The sequence below is a fragment of the Cynoglossus semilaevis genome, chromosome 4, assembly GCF_000523025.1.
Source record: "Cynoglossus semilaevis isolate Cse_v1.0 chromosome 4, Cse_v1.0, whole genome shotgun sequence".
NCBI classification, from domain to species: domain Eukaryota; kingdom Metazoa; phylum Chordata; class Actinopteri; order Pleuronectiformes; family Cynoglossidae; genus Cynoglossus; species Cynoglossus semilaevis.
This window is the reverse complement of record NC_024310.1, coordinates 12,766,487-12,777,521: the sequence shown is the minus strand read 5'-3', so window position 1 is coordinate 12,777,521 and position 11,035 is coordinate 12,766,487. Positions and strand designations below refer to the sequence as shown.

General features: G+C 39.9%; 1 long non-coding RNA gene across 5 annotated transcripts in view; it reads right to left on the bottom strand.

The window, feature by feature from the left end:
- LOC103378174 (uncharacterized) overlaps positions 1-11,035 on the bottom strand; it is a 74,280-nt gene that overhangs the window by 7,758 nt on the left and 55,487 nt on the right. The window lies entirely within an intron of this gene.

Below are 11,035 nucleotides of genomic sequence, written 5' to 3'. Positions count from 1 at the left end.
GGGCTGCTGTCATGTTTTTCCATACAGAGGAAGCTGTCAGCAGAGGCACTGCAGCAAAGGACTGTTCCGATCGGCACAACTGTCGCCGGGCGTTGCCCTCATCAAGAGCCACAGTGGTGTATCGGGGAAGTGTCATCATTCCCTCCTGACACATGGACGGAAATTATCCTTCACGACCTCTAGAATTTTGACATTTCAAATACCGTAATTGTTGTGACTAATGCCAGAGCTGCAGTTTTACCTGACAGGCACAGACTAAATCAATACCCTGCAGTCAATTGTCACATTTCAGCAGGTCTGGGCTGACATTTATTGGGCATTTTCCCAATGCTTCACAGACTGAGGCAGCCTGGTCTGAACAGCAGCTGATCACAGTAATGATACTATTAACACACAGGATAAAATATTATACCTCACTAAAACAAAAGTTTTATGACAAAAAAAAAAAAAAGAATTCAAATCATTTACCTGCATGACAGGACACCACTCTGTGGCAGACGTGTTTCAGTTGCATTACGTAAAGGTTCTTTGAGAAAATACCAGAACATGGTCGTCCCTACAAAACCATAACATATATTCACTGGATATATATATATATTTAGGCACGTGAAATATTTTTAGAATAATAGGACTCGACCCAAGTGAGTTGGCAGGACTCAAAGAGTCAGATTGTAAAAAAATAAAAATGAACAGTCAACACGTATGGTGTCAATTTGCACACATTGTGGGAAATCTTTTTTTTTTTTTTTGTTTCACAGAAGCAGCTTAAAATACCATCTCAGCTCCATATGTGTGTGTGAACGCTTCAACGTCCGGTCGGATCAGAAAGGACAGTGGACGGAACAGTGTTGTGGACAGAGGACTCAGCAAAGTTCTCAAAGTTACAACTTTCAAAGTGTTCTCCGCACTAATGAATAAAATCTCTTTTTGAAGCAACAGTATAGGAAAGTAAAGGACTCATTTTGAGTTAATTTTGACTTTTCAATTGATTTGATTTTTGTTCATATTAATAATTCCATTATTTGGATAAGTCCCAAATATTACGAAATGTTTGTATATAAACATTTAAATTTCGAGGTTTAAGCAGAAAACTTCCTTCTAGTTAAAACATGACTCTTTGATGCTAGATTCCCTTTTACTCCTCACTGACTGCCACGCTATACCAAAAGACAGTTGGAATAGAAGTCAATCTGAATACAATGGTTGACCATCAACTACTTTTCCTCATTTAATTCGTCTTCTACAGCGTGATGTTTTATCCTGCTTTATTTCATTTTATTTTTCAATATTTTCACATTATTTCACAAAGAGAAAACAGTCTGGGTGAGTAGGACAGCATGAAGGCTCGTCTTCATTAGTGCTCATCATTTCACAATTAACATCATCTGTACTTGGTGGAGACCATTTCTTTTTGGTGCACAAAACACTCATGTCACCGTAGTGACTACACCGAGAGGCTACAATTAGGCAGCGTGAGCCCATGACTAACGTGCAGGTAACCGACACTACTGTCACATCCCAGGGTAACAGCAGCAGGCAGCGGGACAGCTCCACAGACCCACACTTGACGCAAAACAAACACAAATACCATTAACAAAATGACGAAAACCAACGCTTTCATGACTATGATTTGGCAATTAGATCAGCCCAACTCTAGTGCAGGTGATTTGCATAGTGGTCACTTGATAAATAAAGGCCCTCCTAGAAGTGACAGGATATAAATGAGTTGTTTTGCAGACAGCAGATGGTGGATATCACAGGAAGGGACAAGCTCACCACAAAGCATGCCAGCTGCTGCTGCTGCTGCTGCTGCTGCTGCTGCTGCTACAGTCCTTTTCTCCCCCATAAACACAATTAAGCTATTCACCAGAAGTACCAGCTCCAGCTAATAGATATTCAATTAGTGCATCGAGAACAAGAGAATTTACTCCTTCATCTATTGACTCGCTGACCTCTGGTGATTGATCCAAGAGCTTTGTCAGATTTATTGATCTGATTACAGTATATCTGGAGTACATTCAGTTTATCCAGCGCTTATTTAATGAACTACACACAACACTGACAATTATGTTCTTATATTTACTGTCAAGTCTAAAACAATAATATCTGTTTGTGTGTTGTTGTTTTTTACATAGGGCATTCCCATTGGTGTATGGTTAATTAAGCAGAGAGTGTCTGTAAACAGAGCTCATAAACTCTCACTCCTTCATACTACAAACACTGCTTTAAATATTTTTTATGTTACTTATATAGTTGTGTTGGTGGAGAGAAAATTATTGTTCATTCCGTTCATTAGGTAAAATACATTTTTTTTCTGGAAACTAGAGATTTACCTCCAGCTACCTGTGGTGCTTTGAAATGATGGTAGTAGAACTATTTGAGGTTAGGGTTATTGTGATGGCCCTAATTACTGGGTAGCAGATATTATTAGGATAGGATTAAACGTTTGGACTAAGATTTGTCGACAAAAATATTTTTGTACTAATTCACAATTTCACAATTCAACTTTGAAGAAGTTATTTTTTCCTCTTCGTGAACTCAGAAAGACGGAGGATCACATTCACTTACAACAGGTCAAAACAAAGTCAATCTTTCAATCAGCTGGTCGGCTGCTCTGTAGGAATTCACCACAGCTCCATCAGCAGCATGCCAGGACAACTGCAGACAGGAAGTGGTGTCTACTAAAAATATTGTTCAAATAACTGTTCTGTTAGTCAGCACTCTGACATGTGGTTCAATGAAAAAACAAAACAATGATTTGAAGCAGAGATTAAGGAGCAACGCTGGTGAAAGGACGACCTTAAATTCTCTCACACTTTACATCTGCACAACACAACCGTTGACTGACAGGTGCGACGTGAACGGTCCCACAGCTCCATCAGCAGCATGCCAGGACAACTGCAGACAGGAAGTGGTGTCTACTCTACGATTAACGTGGGGGCAGGTTTAGATGAGTGTGTGCTCGCATTTGTTAACTTTCTGAATGTAGGGTCAGTGATGGGATGATAATGTCAAGGTTGACTGAGCCCAAGTAAGACAGGAAGTGGAAGACATTGAGGGCAAACACCGCCTAGGGGCCTGGGTACTTTTAGCTGAAAATAAGGTCAATCCACCGACGCAGCTGACACGACACAAACTCGCTTTCCAAGCTCTGTCGGAGGAGGGCAGGGCAATTAGAGAGAGGGAAGAACACACAACACACAACACACACAACAGAACAATACCAGACAGACACAACACTAAAGATAGTTTTAGTTCAGAGGAAGATGACCAGCATTCAGTTGATGAAAACTAGATATGAATTCATTTCTTTCAAATACTACAAAACAAAGATCAAAGTAGAATGTTTAGTAGTTTTACCATAATCAGAAAATCAGAAAAAACAAAACAAAACAACAAATATGTCACAAAAGTATATGAAATGAAAAATATCTTCTAGTTTTCCTTTGAAACTTTGGCATGTTTAGTTGAACACAACACAGATTACAATTACATTGTGTGTATCTATTCACAGGAATTGAAGAAAGATTCAGCAGCTTTTTTTAATTTCTTTTTTTTTTAATAATAAACCGTTCGGCCTGTCACTGTTGGATAGATAACTAAAGACAAACCTTTAGCAGTGAATAAATAATAGTTTTCAGAGCAACAGAAATACAAATAAAAACCTTGTCTGTATAGTTTAGTACGTTGTTCAAGGGTTGGGGCTTGGTCTGTCCTTCCATAAGAAGAACAAATTCTGTTTAGAACTAACCAGGAATCTGAGGGGATTCAAAGGAGCACCACTGAACACTGGAGCAGATTTATTTTCAGAGTGAGGGATGATGAGGATTAGATATAATGAGGCTAATAAATATTGTAAATACAACTATGTATACTATGTGGGTGGATGTTTGATGTATTGTTCCATATGGTGCAATACAATACAATACAATACCCATCAGCACCTTCACATTCTGTCGGAGGGGGATTCACCCTCCTCCCTTTGCATCAGGAATAACAGCCATTACCAACAAAGGCTGCTGGAGCACACGGAGGCAGAGTTTGCCACAGGGCATATCACTGCAATTGAAAGTGGCACATGCAAAGATGGGAAATGGAAGGAGGTGGAGGAGGAGAGAAAATGGAGGATAGAGAGAGGAGTGGTGGAGAGGGGGAGGCTGGCAGAAAAAGAAAGAGAGAATATCTGACAGAAATGAAATAATAAAGAAAGAAGGAGTGTGGCCTAGCTCAAACGGAACAAAAGAAAAAAAAAAGACAAACCGAACAAAAACATAGCAGCAGACTATGATGTGTATGTGAGCAACACAAGGCGGCATCACACCAGCATCCTCCAGCAGTGAGCTAACATCCACTCTCATCCTCCTTTTTTTCCTGTTCTGGAGATCAGACATGTCTTCACCATCCACCGTCCTCAGGTTTCTCACTGTTTCTTTACTTCCTGAGTCTAAGACTGCACATGAACCACGCAGCCCAGCCAGGGCATTGTGGGTATGTTACAGGGAAAGGTTACCTTCACTACACCAGCTCGGCTCTGTCAGTTTGGCCAAAGGTCAAGAACTCCATGTTACCACAGCCTTTAGATCAAATGCAGGGACACACAACATCCAGTACTGACGCAGTGAATCTTTTCAGGGCAGGTCCAAATAAAAAAAAAAGTAGATGTAGAATATAATATTCATGCTTTGTTTACAAGCAATCAATACAAAAAGCAGGACTCATTCTGTGTTTTTCTCCCATCCTATTGCCCAAACTCATAGCTTCAATCAAACCCATGTGTGGCCAACATCAGTTGTGGCCACTGGGAGGATTGAAACTTCAGAATAAATATGTATTTTCACCACAAAGAACAGAATGAAAATAACGCCGATGGGCTCTCAGAGGATACTGGGAATATTTGGGTTAAACCAACTAAGTAAGTATTAATAGTTGCAGCCACAGACAAAAGAAAAAAAAAACACAAACCACTTTGATTTCCAACCACATGAACCAAGAGCTGAGTGGAGGAGGGAAGACCTGTTATTATCAGTCCAAATACAATTACTGTTGTTCTGTTCCGGGACCTCATTCTGGAAGATTATAAACCATCTATTCAGCTGTCAGACCCTCCAGAGAACCACTGGAGTGTACTTTACACTTTTAAAAACAAATTAGTCTGTACTAGACCCAACTGTTCATTATAGACTTTTTGCTTTTGATGAGAAAAACGTGATTGTTTTAATCAAGATCCAGGATCTTTAAGACCACCTGTGACGTCTAAGTCCAGAGTGCTTATCTCCAAGTTTGCAGCCACTACTAGACCACTAGTCTACTTAAGAACTCAATCATGACCTGGAAATTATATATATATGTACTATTATGTTAACACCAACAATACTAGAATATTCTGTGAGTGTTAAAGTGTAAGAGATAAATCTCAGTTCCATGTTGGACCATGAAAAGCCAAGCCACCAGGGGGAAAGGTAACACCAAACAAACAGATCATCAGGCCATGACAAGGCAGCAAAGAGGTGTGAGTTCACTTATTCCAGTAAGAGGTGTTAGCTGTGGTAAATCAAACGCAGCCTCAGTTGGGTTTTCTGCCCAGTCTCTCAGCCCCTGTGATGGGGTCAAGACCTCCGAGTGGATGTGGTAAAAGAGACTCTGACACAAAGCCCAGTGTGATTCCACACACTAAAGACAAGAGAAAATATTTACCCCAGGTCTTCTCCTTCAGGACTACCCTCAGAACTGAAGGGTTATTTTTACATTTAGAGCATTCAAATACAACTCAAAAAGTATTTTAATATGTTGTTTAAAAAAAATAACACGAAAAATTACATAATGCCACTCCTCAGAATGTCAACGTTTTTAGGGGGTTTGACGGTTCATAAGTCGACGTTAGGATTAAAGCAGAACCAATGAGGTAAATGGATTAGACTGAATAGAAAATGCAGTTCAAATTTCAGTAGATGGGATGACAAAATGAGATTATGAGATGGGATAGGGAAATAACATTTAGATTAGGATCTAAAATCATATGAGATGTGGAGATAATAACAGATCAGATGAGGCAGGAAGGTGATCCGTGATAGGAAGATAAATGAGAATGTCGTCTGATGAGAAAAATGACATTTCCTGACATTAGAGAGGAAAATATGAAAAAAAAAAAACCTGACATGAAATTACACTGGCTTACAGGATGAAATGAGATAAGATGCCGAGAGATGGGGATAGATGTGATAAAGTTAGAGGTTAAAACGCCACGATATAAGACAAGGGTGTATAAACTGGGAGGTGAAGCTGAAGAGACTCAGAGACAAAGTGATGGTAAAGTCCAATAAGATCAAGTGATAAACAATGAGAGCGAGGGAGTCAAATCCACACTGACATAGCTGCAAAATGTAACTCAATAAGAAGTGGTACGACTGCTAGGATAAAACAGAATTCATAAGAAATACATTCTATTTTAATTACATGAAGAACTCAAAAGAACAGAATGGAATTCATTTTCCAGACACAGATGTGTAGGCATTATAGTTATTTATGTATATATATATATATAAACATATTTAGAATTATATATAAATATAAACATAATTAGAATAATATATATATATAACTGGTGACTGTTGTCATTCTGTGTCTTACTTTCCTGGTTATACAGCAGGACTATATACACTCCTTATCATATGAACTCAGAATCCAGCAGTGGCAGGTCAATAGATTGATCATTTTTATTATATTTATGAAGAAGGGCCTATGACTATATATGGGAAGTTATTTTCTCTATACTGTGTTGGTAAGATTGCCTATGGTATAAAAAAAACCATGCCAAACTTTTAGGCTCTTATAAATCAAGTCTGGTTTTGGGAAGGTGTTAGCATGACATGGAACAGACCAATAACACGGCTCTGCTGTTGGTCACATTTCACCTGGTAGGACTAGTAAGGAGGAGCAGCTTTTCCTCCTTGTTTCCTTTTCCATCTCTCTCTCTCTCTCTCTCTCTCTCACACACACACACACACACACTTCCCCTCCCTTTCTTTCGTTTCTAAACTTCCTGTCGTAACTCACTGCCAAGCCGTTAAACCTGCCAGCTCTATTTTCAAGCCACCCTCCCAAGGCAGCCATTAATTCTGCAACAGCATCGTAATGGGCTAACAAGTCAATCACATGAGCCTCCATTGCTTTACATTGTGTCACCCTAATGACATGTTCGTCAGAATGTGTCACTGGTGGAGTGCTGCTGGACTCCTACAGACAGGCAGCCGGCTGGCAGTCTGTCTGTGTGGAAGTGAACGTGTGCCCACTAATAAAAAAAGCAGTCTGCCTCTCGTGGCCCGTGATTGGCTGTGCCAGCTTAACACGGCTGCATATTGGTGTGTGTGCGTGCGTGCCTGTGTTTGTGTGTGTCCCACCTAATAAATGAGAGGTATGGATGCACATTAATAATGGGTTGATGGTGGACAAGGTGATGCATGGCCAGAGCTGTTTTTCTTTTTTTTCCGTCTGACTTGCTCTTTTAGGAGGTCATCACCACCAGGGGTTAAGCCTCCGCTCCTCTTGTCGTCATTACGGCGGCAGGAGCCCAGGGTTAATGAAGGAAAAGCCCTGGTGAAAACAAGTCGACTTTTAATTAGAACCCTGATGGCTTGCCTGGTGTACCGGACTGAAGCTGACCTTTAACTCCTGAACCTACGCTGCCTGCTATACACAGTAGTGGCAGCAAGAGGCAGCGTCCATGAATGTGTTGTCTCAGGGAAGGACAGTCTGCAGCTCGACGTGCTGTGTGGATACGGTGCTGAGGGAGGAGGAAACATGTCATTTTAGGTTGAAGAATTTATAGGCAGGTTGTTTGGCAGCAGGTAGGAGGGAAGATAAACTGATAGGTGTGAGGTGAGACGTGTAGGTAGGTCAAATCTGTAGAATTATGTAATGTGAGTAAACAGGTCACCGATTGTGATACGTGCTGTACAGTGATGTAGCTACACAGGTGGGTCGCCGTGTTCTCCACGCCTCATGGTTATTCTGGTTGAACTGTACGAACACAGAACGCGTTCTTGGACAATACTGTTGCTAATGCATTATAAAAGACAGTACGTTATTCACCGCTGACTTACGGTCTTTTCTCTGTGAAAAGAAATGAATTCAGACATGCGAGTGTTTGTTAAAGAGGGGCAATGGACTATTTCTGCAGCTCAGGTGACCCCCATCCTCCCCCATCCTCCCCCGCCTCTCAGATTGTGGCAAGCAAAAAAAAAACAAAAAAACAGTGTCTCTACATGAAAGACTACATTTAAAATAGCTTTTGTCATTAATGCTTCATTAATTGCCTGCAGCAACATTACCCAGTGCAGGGGTGTTTCAGAAATGTATGACACTTTGAGGTCAGTGCACACTCCTGCTGTGTGCTGTGCTGTGAAGCAACATGAAGGAGAATCTGTACAGTTCAGCTATTTTTCAACAGAGTGCTTTGTGGATTTGCAGGACATTTTTTTTCCACGTTCAGAAGCAGCCTTCGCTAAAACCGAACTCAAACGGACAGACGCAGAACGAAGAACATTATCATCATCCTGTATTTGATCAAGGGTGGGGATTTGTGATTATTTAAAATGCAGAGATCTTTGTGACTCACTGTATCTAATTGATAGAATATGAGTTTTAAATTCTGGATGATAATATGTAACAGTACATGACGGGAAATTCATTTAGGATTTTTAGCTTTGTTAATTAAGAGTTATTCTTAGCTAACTCATTGATTTTTGGTGAACATCAACACTTTCTGGCCAAGTGTTAGTTATGGTTATAATAAAATCATCAAGTAAAGCAGTATTTTCCTACTTTCATTCAAACACTGTACTATGTTCGACTGCACTCTATACACTGGCCTTTATAAAACCCTGTTCATTATTACTTACTGTACAGTCTCTGCCTCCGTCCCTGTGCTGCTGCAACAACAGCTTCTCCAGCGCAGGATCAATAAAGTTCAATCTGATCTGATCTATTCTAATCCATAGGTCATTTAAACAAAATCAACTGAATCTGAACAAATGAAATGATCCGGTTTTCCAGTTAACTGCAGTTTTGAAGCTAATAAAAGCTAACTGTCAATTCAAAGATTCACCTCAGTCTAACTACAGCATTACAAGACCATCCGAAGACCATGTTTAAACGAGGGACATTTTTTTGTCCTGTGGGTTCAAGGTCTCAGCGATCTAAAACATTCTGATCTGACCAACGTGCATTCTTTCTCTCCAGATATTTCCTGAACACCATGGTTTTGGGGTCTCGTTTGGGCTCTTTTCTCAAAAACTGAAGCCTTTTCCTGATTAGCAAACGCAAAATCGATGTCTGTTTAGCATTTCTGAATTTGGAAATTATTTCCAGCATGATTAGAAAATATGTCAGTGGAAAGGATTGTTCTGATGAAAATGGGAGAGACTTCAAAATAAACTCTACTAATCTTTCTTGGTCTGATGTTGTCAGTCGTCCACAACTGGTCGGCCGTTGCTTCATACATAGACGTTTGTGTGAGACCTCAAAATCAACAGGATGACAACGACACATTCCACATGAACAGTGTAAATAATCAGCCTTACTTCATTGTTATTCTGTTCTGCAGAGGACAAACGGATCTCTGTGGAAATCAGTCAGTCACTTGTATCTAAGCCTGAGGGAGAATTAATTAGCGAGTTTCCTGAGTACAGTAAACCATAATGATAATTGGCTCAACTTGGGTTTTCGCAGCCCGTGATGGTGTCCACAGCCGGCTGCAGTGGACAGATCTTTCAGCAGAGGAAAGGAAGAATTGTACGAAACAAACCCACAGAGGCCAATCTGACTGCTGTCAAGGGAGGTCCCTCGCTTCATCATTCCCCTTCTACTAATGACAGAGGGGGAGGAAACCACTTCCACTGATCCTCAGGAAGGACGTTCACAAATACATTTCCAGAAAAGTTGGTGCACTTTCAAAAAGGCAATAGAATTGGATAGCTTTCATTAAAAGAATGGAAAAAAACTGCAAGAAAAAAATTAAAAAAAAAAAATAAGGAAAAAAGCTGCAAGAAAAAAATAAAAAAAAATTTAAAATAAGGTTTGATTTGCTAAAAATAATTTATATAAAAAGGTTTCTGCAACACTGTTTTGGTTGAAATGTCAGCGTCTCTTTAAATAGATGGTAACTGGTGACAGGTTTTATAAACAAACATATTATACTGTATAAACAGAGCGTCTATGACTCAGTCTTTGCATCAAAAATAAAGGAGAGGTCAGTTTTTTAAATTCAAAATTGAACAGTTCACTGTTATTTAGCACATTGTTTTCAGGCCAGTTCATATCAGAGTGTTAAGATTCTAAAACAGGCAAATCTCTTTGGTTCCCAAGAGGTGAAAGCTGTGACCTAATACTGTATTTGTTTTAAATGTTTCTATGTGCCGAGGAAGAAAAGAAAAAACCCCCATTCTGACCATCTGCATCTGCTGAGATATAGAAATGGGTCAGTAACCATGACATCATAAAACTGCATAAATATCAAGTTACCATTCACTATAGGGATTACTAATTAATTGTAGGCCACCATCATGAGACATTTGATCCAGAAGTTCAACAGATGACGGATGATACCAGTTGTTATTCTTCCATGTGACGTTTACATTTGTCTCTTGTTGTTTGCTGATTTCTGACGACAAAAAAAGTAAATATTTGCTGATTTCTGACGACAAAAAAAGTCTTTTCAGCAGCAGAATTAGGAAGAAGAATATCTGCAGAAACTAAAGGCAAACTTGCCTCAGTTCCAACCCTTATCAGACTGTGTTCCCACTCTTCTGCACTGTTCTCCTTCCAGAGTAAATGAGGACAGTGCTCAGTAACCTTGATGGACATGTCTCCTGCACTCACCAGGCTGCTTGAAACACATAAACCTGTCAGAGCGTCCTCTGTAAATCATTACCCAGCCACTCTTTATTTAGTCCACATATGCCAGCTTACTGGCCTGTGAAATGTGTTTTTCGAAGCACCATTGGACTAAACTCAAATTGAGACACTGACTTAGTTGATT